The 23,365-nt window shown below is 39.3% G+C and overlaps 1 protein-coding gene and 1 pseudogene across 1 annotated transcript in view; both read right to left on the reverse strand.

The window, feature by feature from the left end:
- Positions 1 to 23,365, reverse strand: part of LOC109552909 (uncharacterized) — a 121,891-nt gene that overhangs the window by 34,176 nt on the left and 64,350 nt on the right. The gene's annotated exons all lie outside the window — the stretch shown is intronic.
- Positions 16,076 to 17,457, reverse strand: LOC117309583 (heterogeneous nuclear ribonucleoprotein H-like; annotated as a pseudogene).

Here is a 23,365-nt window from a genome sequence, read left to right on the forward strand (position 1 = left end):
AATATGTCAATAACAGAAGGAGCTCCAAATGATCACCTGGTCTCCATCTATACTACTCCTGCCCCTATTTTGGAGTAGCAATCCTTTTTTCCCCGATATCCCAAATCAATTACCTCAATAAACCATCATAATTCCCCCTCCTTTTTTTTTTTTTGTCATTTGGACCAGTGTTAAAAGTGACCTGAAATGACCAGATAAGCGTCTGAGTTTCAGATTTGATTTATTTACTGTTGTATTCCCTGGTAGAAGCATTCTTCTCTTGCTTTGTCAGACTAATAAATAATCAGAGCTCAGAGCTGTAGGTACAGGAAGCAAAAACATTTTGAGGAGACTATTATGCATTCATTTAGAAGATATTTATCAACAACTGACATGGACTCTTTAAAACTATCAATGCTATAAAGTAAAAACAAAGAAGCTGGGGAAATGTTCTAGACTTCAAAATGTTAAGAGACATGACTACTAAGTGCGATGCAAATTCCTAGATTGGCTGCTGTTTCAAATTTTTTAAAACAGCTATAAAAACATTATTGGGACAATTGAGGAAATTTAAAAATACACTGGATATATACAGCAATGTGAATTATCCTGAGTGTGAAAATTGCATTGTGGTTACATAGTGTATGTATCATAACTGATGCATGTTGAATTATTTAGGAAGGGAGTGTTCTGATGTCTCCAACTAACCCTCAAAGGAACAGCAAAAAAAAAAAAAAAAGCATGTGTATGTGTATATGAATAGTGGAACTGAAAGAGAAATAAAGCAAAGGTAACACAATGTTGACAATTACTGAATTTAGGTGTTTATGAGCTCACTCAGCAAATACTTGGTTGGATGGGAAAAGAGGCTGAGTTTCATCTATAGTATTGGACATTTTGTCTACCTGATTATCGAGATCTTCCTCTGAAGTGGGCATCTTCAGTGAGCATTCTCATGGGACATAAATATTCTAACATTCTGGGCCCATTCTGAGACATGTGCCCTCATTCTGCTTTTCTAAAACTCTTTGTAAGCCACTCTTCAATTATTTTACTTCCAAGTCTCTGACCGTTCATCACAACTATTAGTTATTGTCCATGAATCAGTGTACATATTTACCTTGTCACCTATTTTTTCTAAGCGAAGTGAACAATGCAATGACCTGCTTAAAATTTAATTGATGGGGGTAGGAGGGGTTCTCTCTTCCACTGCCTTTCAGGACCACCTCTAAATGGAGCTGTAGCCTGATCTTACTCCCTAAAATCCAGTCATGTATCCAACTGAAGACATCACCACTTGGATGAACAATACATGTCTCAAACTCAATTTGTTCAAAATTAAGCCTCTGATCTGTTCTTCTGGCTGAATAGAACTGTAAGCCTTCTGGTTGTAAAACCTGAATATATGTAAGCCAGGATGGGATTTTTTTTTCTCCTCAGTGAATGATCATAGAGAATTCCACATGAAGCCCTAGGTATGGGCTAAGGAAAAAGCAGCAGAAAATGCTGTAAATGTCACTTACTTTGCTTGTTCATGGACATACATAAACCACTTTCTCTTGATGATGGAATGCTGCTGGGAACATCAGACTTTATGGCTTGGTTTATGGAGGGCTCCTCAGAATTCATGGCGCCCTGGTATCTTATGGTCAGATATTCAGTCTCTATAAGAGACCGGTATCAAAACAAGAGTTGCTTATCAAAAATAGAGTAGCTACTTGCCAAAAAGAGTGTAGTTTTTCTCCCAAAATATAGGATGCCTCCATTTTGATTCCCCTATTAGAACTTTCCATCATCTCCATACAGCTCCTGACCTGCCTTGATCAGCTAGAGAAACTCCTCTTGCTTGGAAGCCCTCTCAAAGCTGAGAACCTTTTGTGTTAACCTGAAAATGGGTCAGAGCAGCATACTCACGTGGCATATGTTGCCTCTAAAATCCGAGGGGGCTCACCAACCAGTGTCTCTTTCTTAGTGGTAGGTAGAGTAGCAACCTGATGTTCATTTTAGAGGAAATATCCCAATTTATTGACGCTAAAGTGCAAGTAGCTCTGTGCCAGTGGTGCTCAAAGTGCATTGATTATGTTATATAGAGAATGTGCCAAAGTTTGTTAGGAGAATCATACCAGGACTTTAAACAAAACAAATCTATGCTCTCTTATTAAAAATTATATAATATATTATATAAGATATAATATATTGTATAAAATATAATAAAAAATACATGTATATACATATATATGACACTTTTTAAAGAAACAGCCTGTGGCTTTCTATACTGAGCCTTAGTAGATATTGATCCCTGGTGGGTACTGAATGCATGCCCATGAGACACCTGTATTCATCATAAACTTAATATTATCTAACTAGACATAAAGTCAAACGTCAGCACACCATCATCAAGTGAAAACAATGTAAACAGAACTATACCCAAGCAGATCCCAAAGTCACAAGGAAGTTATACGAATAGGTGGTTCACACTCCCAGCATGATGTTTCTGACTTCACTGTCATACCTCCCACATCCCACTTCTGTGGCCTATGGTTATTTGCTTCTGATCGTTTGCCTGCAGAGGGGAAAAAAAAATCTAACAAAGTTTATAAAGTTCTGTACGATATGGTAGCTCTTGCCCTAAAAGGACTTCTGTGACATTCAGCTTCACTTAGGTGAACCCTGAAGAGCAGCGTGAAAGAAGTATCTCCCTGTGAGAAAACTTCAAGAACTATAACTTAGTGGATACTCTGCTTCGTGCAACTGAAAACATTTTATATGATATGAATTTTCCATATAACACTGCTGCAGACAAAAGAGCTCTGTAAGTCAATAGTATGATATCCATTGGATTTACAGGTCTTGTCTTGCATCCCATCACTCAGAAGCAGTTGGTACTGATCTTATAGAACAGTGACATGGCTATTAAAAACTCAGTTTCCTGGCCAACTGGGGGATCATGCTATATTGAGATGTGAAGATGGTGTGGTCCTGCAGGATGAAATAAATTCTCTAAACTTTTGATTAATATATGATGCCCTGGGAATTCCCTGGTAGTCCAATGGTTAGGATGTTGTGCTTTCACTGCCAAGGGCTTGGATTTGAACCCTGGTTGGGGAACTAAGATCCCACAAGGCGTGCAGTGTGGCAAAAAAAAAAAAAATATATATATATATATATATATATACACACACACACACACGTGTGTGTGTGTGTGTGTGTGTGTGTGTGTGTGTGTGTAATGTCCCTTCTCCTATCCAGGAACCAAAATAGTAGAAATGGTGGTTATGCCGCCCACAGTTTAACCAATAACCCTTTCACAAAGTGTTTCTTTCCTGTCGCCATGACTTTGGGTTCTGCTAGTTTAGCAGTTTTAATAATTAGGGTAGAAGTACATCCTTCAGGGACATAAGAATTTTGTGAAGTGGACAAGTAGAAATGTCTTTTAATCAGAAAATAAAGAATCACAATTTAGGTGAGAAGACAGGCTTAGAGGCAGCAGTTTGAGAGTCATCAGGTATCAGATGTAAAGGTGTAAGAGAGGATTAATCCTCTGAAGGAGAATGCAGACTGAACAGCCAGCCAAAGACTGTGCCCTGGGAAATCCCGCAAGCAGAGGCTCGATGGAATGAGAACAGACTGATGCAATTGTAATAAAAATCAATGAGACATTTCTAGTTTTAAGTGTTATTTGGCAGCCCCTGACTCAGCCTCTCCCAACTGCTGCCTACATTAAAAGACAAAGAAAAATGATAAAATGTATACCAGTGCAGAACATGAAGACTGACAGGTTGCTGACTGCCAAGAGGAATTATCCTGATTTATGTGGCCAATGGAGTTGAATTCAGAAAAACATTTGGTGGCCCACCCGTAGTCTTCTTCATGAGTCAGAGCAGATCCAACCCTCTGAAAAAAGGTAGGATGTCTGGGCATCCTTCCTCCATCGTTGGCTTGGTGACTCAGAAAGCCAGGATCCATACAGAGCTGCAAACTGAGCAATCAGCCCTCTTTTGCCTGCAAAATCCCAAATCATGCTTTTTGGGTATAGTACTGTTAGAGGCTAGCATCTTTCTGTGTATTTCTGAAGACTGCGACTTCCAAAGTTCATTAGGAAAGGATGGAGTGGGAATAGAGAAGCAGGTAGTGGTCCATTGTGGCCTGGCAGATTTGTCCCTATGAACAAAGTCTACAGACAGAGTGCTGGTCACAGTGTTTTCTGAGCTGATAGCAGATCATGAATTCCATTGGTTTGTTTTGTCAGAGAATCAGTTAGTTCCTATCCCTCAGGCAGTAACATTAGGACCACAATGTCCCATCGAAGTATAGCAGAGCAAGGTAAGAAGAAACACTGGGGCTACCCTGGACATGGGCATACTAATCTGGTCTCTAGCTAAAGATCTAAGAGTAGAGCCAAAGGAAATCCATGCTTCCGCCTGGGCATATGAAGAGTATACTGCCTGTAGATGAGAAAACAAAGAGCGGAGAAAACTGTCCAAACTGACTTAAGGTCTTAATAATTTCCACCAAATCTAGCACTATGAAAAGCTATCACATGTTAATGTGTTTTATTTCCTCAGGTTAGCATTCCTGGCTTTGTCTCCAGTACCTACTAACTAAGGTCAATCTTGCCTGACAATCTTTGAAAAAGATCCAGTTCTGGGTTCACCTTACCCCACAGATTTCATGTTTCAGATTATTGTCTGCTTCTCAAGACTGCAAAGCTCTTAGACTTGGGTTACCTTTTGCTCCCTACCCATAGCTAGTGGCCAGCCCTGCCTACTGGCATACAACTTGCCTCAAATCCTGGGAACCCTGGTCCATATCAGATACCCAAGCCCTTTTCTCACCCAAGAGAGATATAAAAAATAATATAGAAAAAGGAAAATGAACATAGTCCAGAAGATTCAGAGTTTTACTTATCTCTGAAAGTGATTTTCATTTAGAAAACTGTTTGACACCCTCAATAAGAAAGCAAGAAGTTATGGCCTGTCCAAAACATATTCAGAAGGACAAAAGAAGAGAAGATGAGATAAAACCCAAACTGAGAATTATGAGTATGTCTGAAGAGTAACCCAAAAGAATTTGGACAGAAGTAATAGTAAATCAAAGACAAATTGAATAAAAATGTCCAGACCTAACAGAAGACTTAAAAATAAATTAATGAAATTAATGGAAGAAGACTCACATCTAGACATACCTTGGGAAAAAAATTAGATAACAAGGATCTTATAGGCATTAGGCAGACTAAAACAGATTACTTATAAATGACCAAAAATCTGGTAGTCCTCATGTAGAGCTTCCACTATAACAGACTGTGTAACAAATTTGCAGGGATACAATTTGAAATCCAAGCTATTGTGTAAGTATGAAGCAAGTGTGAGCCAATGTGTTCATGTGTAACGGCAAGAGAAAAATGAGAGACTTCAGAATAAGCATACCATTCGTGTTCGCTTCTTTAAGGAAATCTTAAGTATATATTCAGCTAATTAAGAAAGAAATCAAAATAAGAGTTCCAAATGAGGAAGTTGTGCTATAAAATATGGGCAGTGGACATTAAAGCCCATTAAACATCATTCATTCATTCATTCATTCATTTAACAAGTATTTATTGAGCCATTACTACGTGATAAGTGTTGGAAATGCAACAGTGAACAAAACTGTTGTCCATGAGTTAGTGGGAAACAAAGAAAATTCAACAAGTAATTATAATCATCAATGTGTGCTATGAAGCATATAGTAGAGGGAACTAGCCTATTTTAGGGGTCAAAGAGGATAAACCAGAAATGAAATTCTTAACTGAGACCTAAAAGGTTGCTAAGAATTAGCCAAGCAAACAAAAGGAGGGGAGAGAGTGTTCTAGACAAACTGAAGAGCTCTTATAAGCCTCAGAAGCAATACAGGACATTTGAAGAATAGAAATATGTTTGGGAATTCCCTGGCGGTCCAGTGGTTAAGACACTGCGCTTTCACTGCCAAGGCCATAGGTTCAATCCCTGGTCAGGGAACTAAGATCCCACAAGCCGTGCAGCATGAGAAAAAAAAAAGTTCACTGTAGCTGGAACTTGGAGACCAGGCTAGAAAGATAGTCTGGGCCTGGATAATGACTGTAAACCATGCTAAGGGGGTTGGCTTTTATCCTAAAGGTAAGTCAAAATATTATAGAAAAGTTTAACAGGAAATAGATGACCAGATTTGAGAAAATCTGATTTGAAAAAATTCAGGAAAAAATTTCTTGTATGTAGATAATGGATTGTACTGTAGCATAGGTAAGTGGGTAGATTCAAAATATTTACCAAAAAAAGATATTTAGGAGACAATCAATAGGATATGGTGGGACTTCCCTGGTGGTGCAGTGGTTAAAAATCCACCGGCCAATTCAGGGGACACGGGTTCGAGCCCTGGTCCAGGAATATCCCACATGCCGCAGAGCAACTAAGCCTGTGCTCCACAACTACTGAGCCTGCTCTCGAGAGCCCACGAGCCACAACTACTGAGCCCATGTGCCACAACTACTGAAGCCTGCGCACCTAGAGCGCATACTCCGCAACAAGAAAAGCCACCGCAATGAGAAGCCAGCGCACCACAACAAAGAATAGCCCCCCCAATGCAGCCATAAATAAATAAATAAATAAATAATTTTTAAAAAATAGGACATGATGAATGATTAGACACTGCAGAAAAGGGAGAGGAGGAGTTAAGACTGACTAGTAGTTTCTAGCAGGGGCTATTGGGTGGATAGTCATGCTGCTGCTGAGAGGGGAGATATTGGAGAAGGATCAGGTTAGGGGGATAGTTCAGTTGGGGACATTTCGATTTGAGGAATCTAGAAATCATTCAAGTAGGCAACTGGGTATATGAATCTGCCGCTCAGGGAAAAGATCTGTCCCAATGTAGAGATTTTTGAGTTAAAAAGCAGTTGTCAAAAAGATGGGCAGACATCAGGAGAGGCAGGTGGGAGGGGCCCTCCAGGAGGAGTGGGAGAGGAGCAGAGGGCGATTGCTCCACCCACTCAGGCCCGGGTAGCCTGCTGAGCTCCCAGGTGAGGTGCCCTGCCCTCTGAGACCAGGGGTGGGGGGCACACCTGGGCCCCTTCTGTTCCTTGAGCCTAAGGCCCACCCACCACAGCCCCCAGGGCCTTTTCCAGCCCTGTGGGTCCTAAGCATAGGCCCCACCCACCGCCCAAACCTCACCCTTGCTTAGGCCCCACTCTCCACAGCCGAGGCCTTACCCGCTCTCTATTTTTTTTTCTCTTCCCTCTTCCAATTTTTTACTATTGTGGTACTGATGTACCTGCCAGTTGTTGATTCATCTATATTTTTATTTTTACATTCTTTCTAACATATCTGTTAGTTTCCTGGTCTAATTTTATTTTTTATTTTGTTACTCTTCTCTCTCCTCTTTTTTTTTTGCCACCCCATGCAGCTTGCGGGATCTTGGTTCACAAGCCTGGGGTCAGGCCGAAACTCCTGTGGTGGGAGCTCTGAGTCTGAACCACTAGATTAACAGAGAACCTCAGACCCCAGGAAATATTCATCGGACTGAGGTCTCACAGAGCTCCTTTTCTCAGCACCAAGACCCAGCTCCACATAATAGCCTACAAACTCCAGCGCTGGAAGCCTCAGGCCAAACAACTAGTAAAACAGGAAAACAATTCCGCTCAAAAAAAAAAAGTGATGGCAAAAAAATATGTCACAAATGAGGAGAAAGGTAAAAACCTACAAGACCAAATAACAGAAGAGGAAACAGGCAATCTACCTGAAAAAGTATTCAGAGTAATGATAGTAAAGATGATCCAGGATCTCGGATAGAATGGAGGCATGGATTGAGAAAATACAAGAAATGTTTAACAAAATCTAGAAGAATGAAGAAACAAACAAACAGAGATGAAAAATACAATAACTGAAATGAAAAATACACTAGAAGGAATCAATGACAGAATAACTGAGGCAGAAGAACTTATAAGTGAGGTGGAAGACAAAATGGTGCAAATAACTGCCAAGGAGCAGAATAAAGAAAAAAGAATGAAAAGAATTGAAGACAATCTCAGAGACCTCTGGGACAACACTAAATGCACCAACATTCAAATTATAGGGGTCCTAGAAGAAGAAGAGGAAAATGAAAGGGTCTGAGAAAATATTCAGAGAGATTATAGTTGAAAACTTCCCTCACATGGGAAAGGAAATAGTCACCCAAATCCAGGAAGCACAGAGAGTCCCATACAGGATAAACCCTAGGAAAAATACACCAAGACACATATTAATCAAACTAACAAAAATTAAATTCAAAGAAAAAATATTAAAAGCAGCAAAGGAAAAACAAAAAATAACATACAAAGGAATCCCCATAAGATTATCAGCTGATTTCTCAGAGAAAACTCTGCAGACCAGAAAGGAGTTGCAGGATATACTTAAAGTGATGAAAGGGAAAAACCTACAACCAAGATTACTCTACCCAGCAAGGATCTCATTAAGATTCAATGGAGAATTCAAAACCTTTTCAGACAACCAAAGATAAGAGAATTCAGCACCACCAAACCAGCTTTACAACAAATGCTAAAGAAACTTCTCTAAGTGGGAAACACAAGAGACGAAAAAGACCCACAAAAGCAAACCCAAACGATTAAGAAAATGGTAACAGGAACATACATATCAATAATAACCTTGAATGCAAATAGATTAAATGCCCCAACCAAAACACACAGACTGGCTGAATGGATACAAAAACAAGACCCGTATATACGCTGTCTACAAGAGACCCACTTCAGACCTAGGGACACATACAGACCAAAAGTGAATGGTTGGAAAAAGATATTCCATGCAAATGCAAATCGAAAGAAAGCTGGGGTAGCAATACTCCTATTAGATAAAATAGACTTTAAAATAAAGACTGTTACAAGAGATAAGGAGGGACACTACATAATGATCAAAGGATCAATCCAAGAAGAAGATATAACAGTTATAAATGTTTATGCATCCAGCATAGGAGCACCTCAATATATAAGGAAAATGTTAACAACCAGAAAAGGAGAAATTGACAGTAACACAATAATAGTAGGGGACTTTAACACCCCACTTACACCAATGGACAGATCATCCAAACAGAAAATAAATAAGGAAACACAAGCTTTAAATGACACAATAGACCAGATAAATGTAATTGATATTTGTAGAACACTCCACCCAAAAGTGGCAGAATACACTTTCTTCTCAAGTGCACATGGAACATTCTTCAAGATAGATCACATCTTACGTCACAAATCAAGACTTGAAAAATTTGAGAAAATTGAAATCATATCAAGCATCTTTTCTGACCACAACACTATGAGACTGGAAATCAATTACAGGAAAAAAACTATAAAAAACACAAATACATGGAAGCTAAACAGTGTGCTAGTAAATAACCAAGAGATCACTGAAGAAATCAAAGAAAAATACATAGAAACAAATGACAATGAAAACACGATGACCCAAAACTTATGGGACACAGCAAAAGCAGTTCTAAGAGGGAAGTCTATAGCAATTCAGTCTCACCTCAAGAAACAAAAAAAACTCAAATAAACAATCTAACACTACACTTAAAACAACTAGAGAAAGAATAACAAAGAAAACCCAAAGTCAGGTGAAGGAAAGAAATCATAAAGATCAGGGAAGAAATAAATGAAATAGAAACTAAGAAAACAGTAGCAAAGCTCAGTAAAACTAAAAGCTGGTTCTTTGAGAAGATAAACAAAATTGATAAACCCTTAGCCAGACTCATCAAGAAAAAAAAAAGAGAGGATGCAAATCAATAAAATTAGAAATGAAAAAGGAGAAAGCACAACTTACACTGCAGAAATACAAAGGATTATAAGAGACTACTGCAAACACCTATATGCCATTAAAATGGACAACCACGAAGAAATGAACGAATTCTTGGAAAGGTACAATTTTCCAATACTGAACCAGGAAGAATTAGAAAATATAAACAGACCTATCACAAGTAATGAAATTGAAACCACAATTAAAAATCTTCCAACCAACAAAAGTCCAGAACCAGATGGCTTCACAGGTGAATTCTATCAAACATTTAGAGAAGAGCTAACACCCATCCTTCTCAAACTCTTCCAAAAAATTTCAGAGGAAGAAACACTCCCAAATTCATTCTACGAAGCCACCATCACCCTGATACCAAAACCAGAAAAAGATATCACAAAAAAAGAAAACTGGACACCAATACCACCGATGAACATAGATGCAAAAATCCTGAACAAAATACTAGCAACAGAATACAACAGCACATTAAAAGGATCATACACCACCATCAAGTGGGATTTATCGCAGGGATGCAAGGATTCTTCAATATACGCAAATCAATCAATGTGATACACCACATCAACAAATTAAGGAATAAAAACCATATGATCGTCTCAATACATGCAGAAAAAGTTTTGCCAAAACTCAACACTGCTTTATTGTTAAAAATTCTCCCAAGAATGGGCATAGAGCGAACCTCCTCAACATAATAAAGGCCATATATGACAAACCCACAGCAAGCATCATACTCAGTGGTGAAAAACTGAAAGCATTTCCACTAGGATCAGGAACAAGACAAGGATGTCCACTCTCGCCACATATTTTTTTGTTTTTAGTAAGTTTATTTATTTATTTATTTTTAATTTTGGTTGCACTAGGTCTTTGTTGCTGTGTGCAGGCTTTCTCTAGTTGCGGCAAGCAGGGGCTACTGTCTGTTGTGGTACACAGGCTTCTCATTTCAGTGGCTTATCTTGTTGCAGAGCACAGGCTCTAGGGGCATGGGCTTTGGTAGTTGTGGCATGTGGGCTCAGTAGTTGTGGCTCAAGAGCACAGGCTCAGTAGTTGTGGCACAAGGGCTTAGTTGTCCCTGGCATGCAGGATCTTCCCAGACCAGGGTTTGAACCCATGTCCCCTGCATTGGCAGGTGGATTCTTAACCACTGTGCCACCAGGGAAGTCCTCACTCTTGCCACTCTTATTCAACATAGTTTTTGAGGTCCTAGCCACAGCAATCAGAGAAGAAAAAGAAATAAAAGGAATACAAATTGAAAAAGAAGAAGTAAAGCTGTCACTATTTGCCGATGACATGATACTGTAAACAGAAATTCCTAAAGATGCCACCAAAAAATGACTAGAACTAATCAATGAATTTGGCAAGGTTGCAGGATACAAAATTAACGTACAGAAATCTCTGGCATTCCTATGCACAAACAATGAAAAATCAGAAAGAGAAATTAAGGAAACACTCCCATTTACCACTGCAACAGAAAGAATGAAATACCTAGGAATAAACCTACCTAACGAGGTGAAAGACTTGTACTCAGAAAACTGTAAAAGACTTATGAAAGAAATCAAAGAAGACTTCCCTGGTGGCGCAGTGGTTAAGAATCCGCCTGTCAATGCAGGGGACACAGGTCCGAGCTCTTGTCTGGGAAGATCCCACATATCACGGAACAACTAAGTCCATGTGCCACAACTACTGAGCTTGAGCTCTAGAGCCCACGAGCCAAAACTACTGAGCCCGCGCACCGCAACTACTGAAGCCCATATGCCTAGAGCCTGTGCTCCACAACAAGAGAAGCCATCGCAATGAGAAGCCCACGCACCACAACAAAGAGTAGCCCCTGCTCACCACAACTAGAGAAAGCCTGCATGCAGCAATGAAGACCCAACACAGCCATAAATAAATAAATTTATTTTTTATAAAAGAAATAGAAGATGACATAAACAGATGGAGAAATATACCATGTTCTCGGATTGTAAGAATCAATTTTGTGAAAATAATTATACTACCCAAAGCAATCTACAGATTCAATGCAATCCCTATCAAACTACCAATGGCATTATTCACAGATTTAGGACAAAATAATCTTACAATTCGTATGGAAACACAAAAGACCCCGAATAGCCAAAGTAATCTTGAGAAAGAAAAACGAAGTTGGAGGAATCAGGCTCCCTGACTTCAAACTATACCTACCTACTATACTTGAAACTACAGTAATCAAGACAGTATGGTACTGGCACAGAAACAGAAATACAGATCAATCGTACAGGATAGAAAGCCCAGAGATAATCCCACGCACATATGGGCACCTAATTTATGACAAAGGAGGCAAGAACATACAATGGAGAAAAGATAGCCTCTTCAATAAGTGATGCTGGGAAAACTGGACAGCTACATGTAAAAGAATGAAATTAGAACATGACCCAACACCATACACAAAAATAAACTCCAAATGGATTAAAGACTCAAATGTAAGACCAGACACTATAAAACTTTTAGAGGAAAACATAGGAAAACCACTCTGACATAAGCCACAGCAAGATATTTTTTGACCCACCTCCTAGAGTAACAGAAATAAAAATAAACAAATGGACCTTAATGAAACTTAAAAGCTTTTGCACAGCAAAGGAAACCATAAACAAGATGAAAAGATAACCCTCAGGATGGGAGGATATATTTGCAACTGAAACAACAGACAAAGGATTAATCTCCAAAATATACAAACAGCTCATGGAGCTCAACGTCAAAAAAAACAAACAATCCAGGTAAAAATGCGCAGAAGACCTAAATAGGCATTTCACCAAGCAAGACATGCAGATGGCCAAGAGGCACGTAAAAAGATGCTCAACATCACTAATTATTAGAGAAATGCAAATCAAAACTACAATGAGGTATCACCTCACACCTGTCAGAATGGCCATTATCAAAAAAATCTAGAAACAATAAATGCTGCAAAGGGTGTGGTGAAAAGGGAACCCTCCTACACTGTTGGTGGGAATGTAAATTGACACAACCACTATGGAAAAAGTATGGAGGTTCCTTAAAAAACTAAAAATAGAACTACCATATGACCCAGCAATCCTACTACTGGGCATATACCCAGAGAAAACCATAATTCAAAAAGAGAAACACAGGGCCTTTGTATGGAAGTATTATGGCAGCACCATAGCACTGGTGGAGGATGAGGAACAGGTGAAAATTACTGCAGTTCTCTCAGGATCTCTTGGGGGGATCTCTGCTGCCCCGCTGCCAACCCATTGGACTACAGCACTGCTTCTTCAAAGTGTTTAGAGGAGAATCCTTGAGCCTGTTGGAGAAGCAGCAATGGTGAGATGACCCATTCAATCTCCTGACTGGAACAACCAAACTCTGGCTGCTGACATTCTGGAGTTGTTGGCGGGGAGAAGATTAGTGGTCTTGACATTCACCATGTAAATGACAGGGTCTTGGGGCTCCAGCCGGGTGTCAGGCCTGTGTCTCTAAGGTGGGAGAGCCGAGCTCAGGACATTGGACCACCAGAGAACTCCTGGCCCCACATAATATCAATTGGCAAGAGCTCTCCCTGAGGTCTCCATCTCAGTGCTAAGACCCAGCTCCACTCAATGACTAGCAAGCTCCAGTGCTGGACACCCCATGCCAAATAACTATCAAGACGGGAACACAATCCCACCCATTAGCAGAGAGGCTGCCTAAAATCATAATAAGTTCACAGACAACCCAAAACACACGACTGGACATGGTCTTGCCCACCAGAAAGACAAGATCCAGCCTCATCCACCAGAACACAGGCACTAGTCCCCTCCACCAGGAAGCCTACACAACACACTGAACCAACCTTACCCACTGGGGGCAGACACCAAAAACAATGGGAACTAAGAATGTGCAAACTGCGAAAAGGAGACCCCAAACACAGTAAGTTAAGCAAAATGAGAAGACAGAGAAATACGCAGCAGATGAAGGAGCAAAGTAAAAACCCACCAGCACAAACAAATGAAGAGGAAATAGGCAGTTTACCTGAAAAAGAATTCAAAGTAATGACAGTAAAGATGATCCAAAATGTTGGAAATAGAATGGAGAAAATACAAGAAATGTTTAAGAATGACCTAGGAGAACTAAAGAGCAAACAAGATGAACAACACAATAAATGAAATTAAAAATTCTCTAGAAGGAATCAATAGCAGAATAACTGAGGCAGAAGAACAGATAAGTGACCTGGAAGATAAAATAGTGGAAATAACTACCACAGAGCAGAATAAAGAAAAATAATGGGGCTTCCCTGGTGGCGCAGTGGTTGAGAGTCCGCCTGCCGATGCAGGGGACGCGGGTTCGTGCCCCGGTCCGGGAGGATCCCACATGCTGCGGAGCGGCTGGGCCCGTGGGCCATGGCCGCTGAGCCTGCGCGTCCGGAGCCTGTGCTCCGCGGCGGGAGAGTCCACGGCGGCGAGAGGCCCGCGTACCGCAAAAAAAAAAAAAAAAGAATAAAAAAAGAAAAAGAATGAAAAGAATTGAGGAGAGCCTCAGAGACCTCTGGGACAACATTAAACGCACCAACATTTGAATTATAGGGGTCCCAGAAGTAGAGAAAAAGAAAGGGACTGAAAAATATTTGAAGAGATTATAGTTGAAAACTTCCCTAATATGGGAAAGGAAATAGTCAATCAAGTCCAGAAAGCACAGAGGGTCCCATACAGAATAAATCCAGGGAGAAACACACCAAGACACATATTAATCAAACTATCAAAAATTAAATACAAAGAAAAAATATTAAAAGCAGCAAGGGAAAAGCAACAAATAACACATAAGGGAATCCCCATAAGGTTAACAGCTGGTCTTTCAGCAGAAACTCTGCAAGCCAGAAGGGAGTGGCAGGACAAATTTAGGTGATGAAAGGGAAAAATCTACAACCAAGATTACTCTACCCAGTAAGGATCTCATTCAGATGAGAAATTAAAACGCTTACAGACAAGCAAAGCTAAGAGAATTCAGCACCACCAAACCAGCTTTACAACAAATGCTAAAGGAACTTCTCTAGGCAGGAAACAAAAGAGAGGGAAAAGAACTACAAAAACAAACCCAAAACAATTAAGAAAATGGTAATAGGAACATACATATCGATAACTACCTTAAATGTAAATGGATTAAATGCTCCAACCAAAAGACATGGACTGGCTGAATGGATACAGAAACAAGACCCATATATAGGCTGTCTACAAGAGACCCAATTCAGACCTAGAGACACATACAGACTGAAAGTGAAGGGATGGAAAAAGATGTTCCATACAAATGGAAATCAAAAGAAAGCTGGAGTAGCAATTCTCATATCAGACAAACTAGACTTTAAAATAAAAACTATTACAAGAGACAAAGAAGGACATTACATAATGATGAAGGGATCAATCCAAGAAGAAGATATAACAATGGTAAATATTTATGCACCCAGCATAGGAGCACCTCAATACATTAGGCAAATGCTAACAGCCATAAAAGGGGAAATCGACAGTAACACAATCATAGTAGGGGACTTTAACACCCCACTTTCACCAATGGACAGATCATCCAAAATGAAAATAACTAAGGACACACAAGTTTTAAATAATACATTAAACAAGATGGACTTAATTGATTTTTTTTTCAGTTTTTAAAAGGAAGACTTATTCGACAAGTTTCACTTAGCACAATACACCTAAAAGGAAAATCACAATACAATGAAAAGATTTAAATCAAGGCCTCAGAATTTCATACAAACACCAAGACCAAAATCCTAAAGTATTGGTATTGCGTCTCAAATTTTCCCCATTAACTTAAAAAAAAAAGCTTAAACTTACGTACCATAGAGGTTATTAAATGAAACTAGAATTAATAAACATGCCAAATGTTTCACTTTTAATTGTAGACACAGCTCCTATATTGAGTTCTACAAAAAAGCATGTCTTTCAACAATGCATCCAGTGTTAAACGTAATGTGGTGCAAGCAACATTTAACATAATTCAGCTGCTTTAACCTAAATAAACCTACTGTTTAAATACATCCTACAATATAACTAACTTGAGAAAAGCTGAAAATTATTTAACAGTAATAGATTACTCAACCTAGTTACATCCTAAATGAATGTTTGTGTTCAAAAATACTGAAACTTAAGTCTTTAACACAATCCTGATTTCCACTTAGAGTAAGCATAAATCACAAGCTTGTATTGCAAAACTGTTAAAACTTAAGTTTTATTTTTCTTTTAAAAAATGTTGACCAAGAGTCAGTGATCAGAATCAATTACATTCCCCATCCACCACTCATACTGGACATGCTAGACATCCCTCCCATTCCATTCACTCCCATAGATGCTCAGCTTCCACTACTGAAGCAGCTGCTGTTCAGTGCTCCTTGGCTGTCTATGCAGTGTTTGATTGAAAATCACTGGAGTTTTCCTGTAAAACTTGGTCATATCCACTCATGCTGCTCTGGCCACCATAGCCACCTCCATAATGACCACTCAGCTGCTGGCTGGCTGGGCCGCCATAACTAGACTGGTTTGACAAGCCCATGCCTCCCATCATTTGGCTACCATAGCACCACTGCTTGCTCCTGCTGTAGAATTCAAGGAGAGCTCTACATATCTGTGTTTGTAAGCACCACCACTTGCTCCTGCTGTAGAATTCAAGAAGAGTTCTACATATCTGTGTTGCATATTTGCTTTGTCTTTTGCTATAGCTGTCACAGCATCTTCATGAGTTGCAAACTTGACATCTGCTTCACCAGTTGCTCTGCCATCAGGACCAATTTCAAAATGTACTCTCACAGGGTTGAGTGGTGAAAAAAAATTATAAATGTCATTCTCAGTAGTTCTGTAAGGTAATCCCTGCATGTGTACACAGTGTCCTGTTGTGCTCTGGAAAGTAGAGCCACCATCCCCATATCTGTGATCTCACATTCCTGAACAACAAATCTATCTGACCCAAATCCATAGCCATCATTATAGACATATAATCATCATAGCCTCCATAACCCCCACCATAAGCACCACGCCTCATCCTTTTAAAGCCAGCTCCTCTTCCAATGCTGTTATACCCTCTGCCATAGGGACCTGGCCACTGCATGGGCATAAGTTTTCATGGTGGATCATAGTGAGTTCTAACTTCAGCTCGACTGCTTTTAAAGATTTCAATATACCTGTGCCCTATTCTTTCCTTGTGTTTCTTTAGAGCCTTTTCAGCTATTTCCTGTGAAGCAAACTGCACGAAGGCCTCCCCCGTACTCCTCCCCTGGAAGTCCACCAGCAATGTTATCCCATTTGGCACGATTTCCAACCCTGAGAAGAAGTGAACAATTTCTTCCTTGCTACATCCAAAGGGGAGTCCTCTAAGCCATACAAAACCATCATTGGCCGTGTCAAGACTATTTGGACCAGTATGCTTCAACACCCAATCCATTTCAATGTTGTTTGACTTGAATACTTCAACATATCTGTGTCCCATAGTTTCTTTGTCTTTTTTTAACGGCCAATTTGACTTCATCTTCTGATTCAAGTTCAACTATATCCTCGCCACTCGGTCTGCCTTCTCTGGTGTAGATGAAATGAACACCTTGAGCCCCATCTTGAATTTTGCAGTCAGAAAAAAACTGCTGCACTTCGTTGGCCGAGCAAGACCAAGACAAGCCCCAGACCTTCACCATGAATCCCGCGCCACCTTTGGTGCCCAACATCAACGTCTTTTAGGGAGTCCGGGTGTCAAAACAGACTCCACACACAACTTCAGCACAGATGAGAAGAAAATCAATTGATATTTATAAGACATTCCATACAAAAACAACAGAATACACTTCCTTCTCGAGTGCTCATGGAACATTCTCCAGGATAGATCATATCTTGGGTCACAAACCAAGCCTTGGTAAATATAAGAAAATTGAAATCCTATCAAGTGCCTTTTCTGACCACAATGCTATGAAACTAGATATCAATTACAGGAAAAAAAAAACTATAAAAAATACAAACACATGGAGGCTAAACAATATGCTACTAAATAACCAAGAAATCACTGAAGAAATCAAAGAGGAAATCAAAAAATACCTAGAAACAAATCACAATGAAAAAATAACGACCCAAAATCTATGGATGCAGCAAAAGCAGTTCTCAGGGGAAGTTTACAACAATACAATCCTATCTCAAGAAACAAGAAAAATCTCAAATAAACAACCTAACCTTACAACTAAAGCAATTAGAGAACAAAGAACAAAAAAATTCCAGAGTTAGCAGAAGGAAAGAAATCATAAAGATCAGATCAGAAATAAATGAAAAAGAAGTGAAGGAAATGATAGCAAAGATCAATAAAACAAAAAGCTGGTTCTTTGAGAAGATAAACAAAATTGATAAACCATTAGCCAGACTCATCAGGAAAAAAAGGGAGAAGACTCAAATCAACAAATTAGAAATGTAAAAGGAGAAGTAACAACTGACACTGCAGAAATACAAAGGATCATGAGAGATTACTACAAGCAACTCTATGCCAATACAATAGACCACGTGGAAGAAATGGACAAATTCTTAGAAAAGCACAACCTTCTGAGACTGAATCAGAAAGAAAGAGAAAATTTAAACAGACCAATCACAAGCACTGAAATTGAAACTGTGATTAAAAATCTTCCAACAAACAAAAGCCCAGGACCAGATGGCTTCACAGGTGAATTCTATCAAACATTTAGAGAAGACCTAACACCTATCCTTCTCAAACTCTACCAAAATATAGCAGAGAGAGGAACACTCCCAAACTCTTTCTAAGAGGTCACCATCACCTTGATACCAAAACCAGACAAAGATGTCACAAAGAAAGGAAACTACAGGCCAGTATCACTGATGAACATAGATGCAAAAATCCTCAACAAAATACTAGCAAACAGAATCCAACAGCACAATAAAACGATCATACACCATGATCAAGTGGGGTTTACCCCCGGAATGCAAGGATTCTTCAATATATGCAAATCAATCAATGTGATAAAACTTATTAACAAATTGAAGAATAAAAACCATATGATCATCTCAACAGATGCAGAGAAAGCTCTTGACAAAATTCAACACCCATTTATGATAAAAACTCTCCAGAAAGTAGGCATAGAGGGAACTTTCCTAAACATAATAAAGGCCATATATGACAAACCCACAGCCAACATCATTCTCAGTGGTGAAAAACTGAAACCATTTCCACTAACATCAGGAACAAGATAAGGTTGCCCACTCTCACCGCTATTATTCAACATGGTTTTGGAAGTTTTAACTACAGCAATCAGAGAAAAAAAAGAAAGAAAAGGAATCCAAATCAGAAAAGAAGAAGTAAAACTGTCACTGTTTGCAGATGACATGATACTATACAAAGAGAATCCTAAAGATGCTTCCAGAAAACTACTAGAGCTAATCAATGAATTTGGTAAAGAGCAGGATACAAAATTAATGCACAGAAATCTCTTGCATTCCTATATACTAATGATGAAAAATCTGAAAGACAAATTACGGAAACACTTTCCATTTACCACTGCAACAAAAAGAATAAAATACCTAGGAATAAACCTATCTAAGGAGACAAAAGACCTGTATGCAGAAAACTATAAGATACTGATGAAAGAAAGTAAAGATGATACAAACAGATGGAGAGATATACCATGTTCTTGGATTGGAAGAATCAATCTTGTGAAAATCACTATACTACCCAAAGCAATCTACAGATTCAACACAATACCTATCAAACTACCAATGGCATTTTTCACAAAACTAGAACAAAAAATTTCACAATTTGTATGGAAACACAAAGGACCCCAAATAGCCAAAGCAATCTTCAGAAAGAAGAAAGGAGCTGCAGGAATCAGCCTCCCTGACTTCAGACTATACTACAAAGCTACAGTAATCAAGACAGTATGATACTGGCACAAAAACAGAAATATAGATCAATGGAACAGGACAGAAAGCCCAGAGATAAACCCACAGACATATGTTCCCCTTATCTTTGATAAAGGAGGTAAGAGTATACACTGGAGAAAAGACAGCCTCTTCAATAAGTGGTGCTGAGAAAACTGGACAGCTACATGTAAAAGAATGAAATTAGAACACTCCCTAACACCATACAAAAAATAAACTCCAAATGGATTAAAGACTGAAATGTGTGGCCAGACACTATAAATCTCTTAGAGGAAAACATAGGCAGAACACTCTATGACATATATCACAGCAAGTTTCTTTTTGACCCACCTCCTAGAGAAGTGGAAATAAAAACAAAAATAAACAAATGGGACCTAATGAAACTTAAAAGCTTCTGCAGAGCAAAGTAAACCATAAAGAAGACGAAAAGACAACCCTCAGAATGGCAGAATATATTTGCAAACTGACAAAGCAACTGACAAAGGATTAATCTCCAAAATATACAAACAGTTCATGGAGCTCAATATAAAAAAACAAACAACCCAATCCAAAAATGGGCAGAAGACCTAAATAGACATTTCTCCGAAGAAGATATACAGATTGCCAGCAAACACATAAAGGGGTGCTCAACATCACTAATTATTAGAGAAATGCAAATCAAAACTACAATGAGGTATCACCTCACACCTGTCAGAATGGTCATTATTGAAAAATCTACAAACAATAAATACTGCAGAGGGTGTGGAGAAAAGGGAACCCTCTTGCACTGTTGGTGGGAAGGTAAATTGATACAGCCACTATGGAAAATAGTATGGTGATTCCTTCAAAAACTAAAAATTGAACTACCATATGACCCAGCAATCCCACTACTGGACACACACCCTGAGAAAGCCATAATTCAAAAAGAGTCATGCACCACAATATTCATTGCAGCACTATTTACAATAGCCAGGACATGGAAGCAACCTAAGTGTCTATCAACAGATGATTGGATAAAGGAGATGTGGCACATATATACAATGGAATATTACTCAGCCATAAAAAGAAATGAAATTGAGTTATCTGTCATGAGGTGGATGGTCCTGGAGTCTGTCATACAGAGTGACGTAAGTCAGAAAGAGAAAAACAAATACCATATGCTAACACATATATATGGAATCTAAAAAAAAAAATGTTACTGATGAAACTAGTTGCAGGGCAGGAATTAAGAGGTAAACATAGAGAATGGACTTGATGACATGGGGTGGGAGGGCAAAGCTGGTGTGAAGTGAGAGTAGCATTGACATATATATATACTACGGAATGTAAAATAGTTGTCTGGGGGCTTCCCTGGTGGCACAGTGGTTGAGAGTCCGCCTGCCGATGCAGGGGACACAGGTTCGTGCCCGGTCCGGGAGGATCCCACATGCCACGGAGCGGCTGGGCCCGTGAGCCATGGCCGCTGGGCCTGTGCGTCCGGAGCCTGTGCTCCGCAACGGGAGAGGCCACAACAGTGAGAGGCCCGCGTACCGAAAAAAAAAAAAAAAAAAAAAAATAGTTGGCTGGTGGGAAGCAGCAGCATAGCACAGGGAGATTGGTTCAGTGCTTTGCAATGACCTAGAGGGGTGGGATAGGGAGGATGGGAGGGACTCTCAAGAGGAAGGGAATATGGGGACATGTCTATGCATACGGCTGATTCACTTTGTTGTGCAACAGAAAGTAACACAGTATTGTGAAGCAATTATACTCCAATAAAGATCTATTAAAGGGACTCTCCTAGTGGCACAGTGGTTAAGAATCCACCTGCCAATGCAGGGGACACAGGTTCGAGCCCTGGTCCGTGAAGATCCCACATGCCGCAGAGCAACTAAGCCCATGTGCCACAACTACTGATGGCCTAGAACCCGTTCTCCACAACAAGAGAAGCCACTGCAATGAGAAGCCCGCACACCACAACGAAGAGTAACCCCTGCTCGCCACAACTAGAGAAAGCCTGCACACAGCAATGAAGACCCAATGCAGCCAAAAATATAAATAAACTTTTTTTAAGAAAAAGGTCTATTAAAAAAAAAAAGATTAGCACAAGAATGTTCATAGCAGCTTATTCATTGTAGCCGCAAACCAGAAACAACCCAAATGTTCATCAATAGGGGAATAAATACACACTGTGGTATATTCATGCAATGGAATACTACTGAGCAATAACAAATAATGAACTATTGATACACATAATAAATTAGATGATTTCAAAAACGTATTGAGAAAAGAAGCTAGACACAAAACACTGCCTACTTTATTATTCCATCTATATGAAGATTTAAAAGATGAAAAATGCATCTATACTGATAAAAATTAGAACAGTTGCTGCCTGGCATTGCTGGGCAGCAGGAGGTGGAAGGGAGAGACATGAGGGACTTGAATAGAAAGCGGCTGGAGGCACCTTGCTGTGTTGATGGAAATGTCCTGTGTTTGTCTTGACTGGGGTGTTTATTACATGAGGGTGTACAATTGTCTTAAATGATCAAACTATACACATAAGATCTGCACATTTTACTGTATGTCAATTATATCTCAATAAAATTAATTAATGAAAACTAGGTTTTGTAAAATTTTAGTGAATTTTTCAAAAATATTGTTTCCAAATTGACCTTATTTACTAATGCACTGAGAAATTAAAATCACTCAAAAGAGAATTTCCACAAGTTCCTACTATTATCACATCTACCCACTGTATATATGTGCCCAGATACTGCCTTTCCTCCTGTTTGTAAAAATGAATTATCTGTGCTCCTAAAGCCAACCCCTCCATTTGAGCACTAGATCCCATTCTTTCTCATCTCAACTCATCAAGGACATAACTCTAGTAATTCTCCCCATGCCCTCCTGCACATTAACTCTTCTGTCTCTACTGGATCATTCACACAAGCACAGAAACATGCTCTAAAACATACCATCCTAAAACAGAGAGAGAGGAGTTGTTCCTTGAGTTGACACTTTCCTCCAGCTCCCACTCTAGTTCTCCACTCTTTTTATAAAAAAACTCTTCAAAAATGTTGACTGTATTCTGTTTTATAAGTTCTTTCCATGTATTCTCTTAAACCTACTCCAATCAGAGTTTTGCCACCAATACTCAACTCAAACTGCCTGCCAACATCAACAATAGGCTTTATGTGGCCAAATCCAATGGTCAATTCTCAGTTCATTGATCTCTCCTTTCTCCCTGAATCATACTCCTCATTTGCTTTTAGGTATCAGTTTTCCTTTTACCTCATTGGCCGTTCCTCCTTTGTTGGTTCATCTTCCTCAACCTGATCTCTAAATGTTGGGTTTGGCCCTTCCACCTCTTTTCTTCATGTCTATACTCACTTTCTTGGTGAGTAAGTGGCCACAACCAATCTTATGGCTTAAATATAATTTATATGCTGATAATACCCAAATTAAAAAAATATATATCTCCTCAAGACCCACATCAAGGATCCTACCAAGCCCACAACAATAACTAGCTCCCAGTAGAGCTCAGAAGGAAAGTTGCACGATATACTGAAGAGGAGGAATTACCATATACACAGAAAACACAGCAGTTAAAGGACAACTTGCATTGTCAGAAATCTGGGAAGCATGTTTAGAGTATATTCTACAGGGGTCAGTCCAAGGAAAAAAGTAAGGAAGGATCTGTATGGAAACAACCTAAGTGTCCATTACATATGAATGTATAAAGAAGAT

This window comes from Tursiops truncatus, chromosome 1 (genome assembly GCF_011762595.2).
Source record: "Tursiops truncatus isolate mTurTru1 chromosome 1, mTurTru1.mat.Y, whole genome shotgun sequence".
In the NCBI taxonomy this organism is placed as follows: domain Eukaryota; kingdom Metazoa; phylum Chordata; class Mammalia; order Artiodactyla; family Delphinidae; genus Tursiops; species Tursiops truncatus.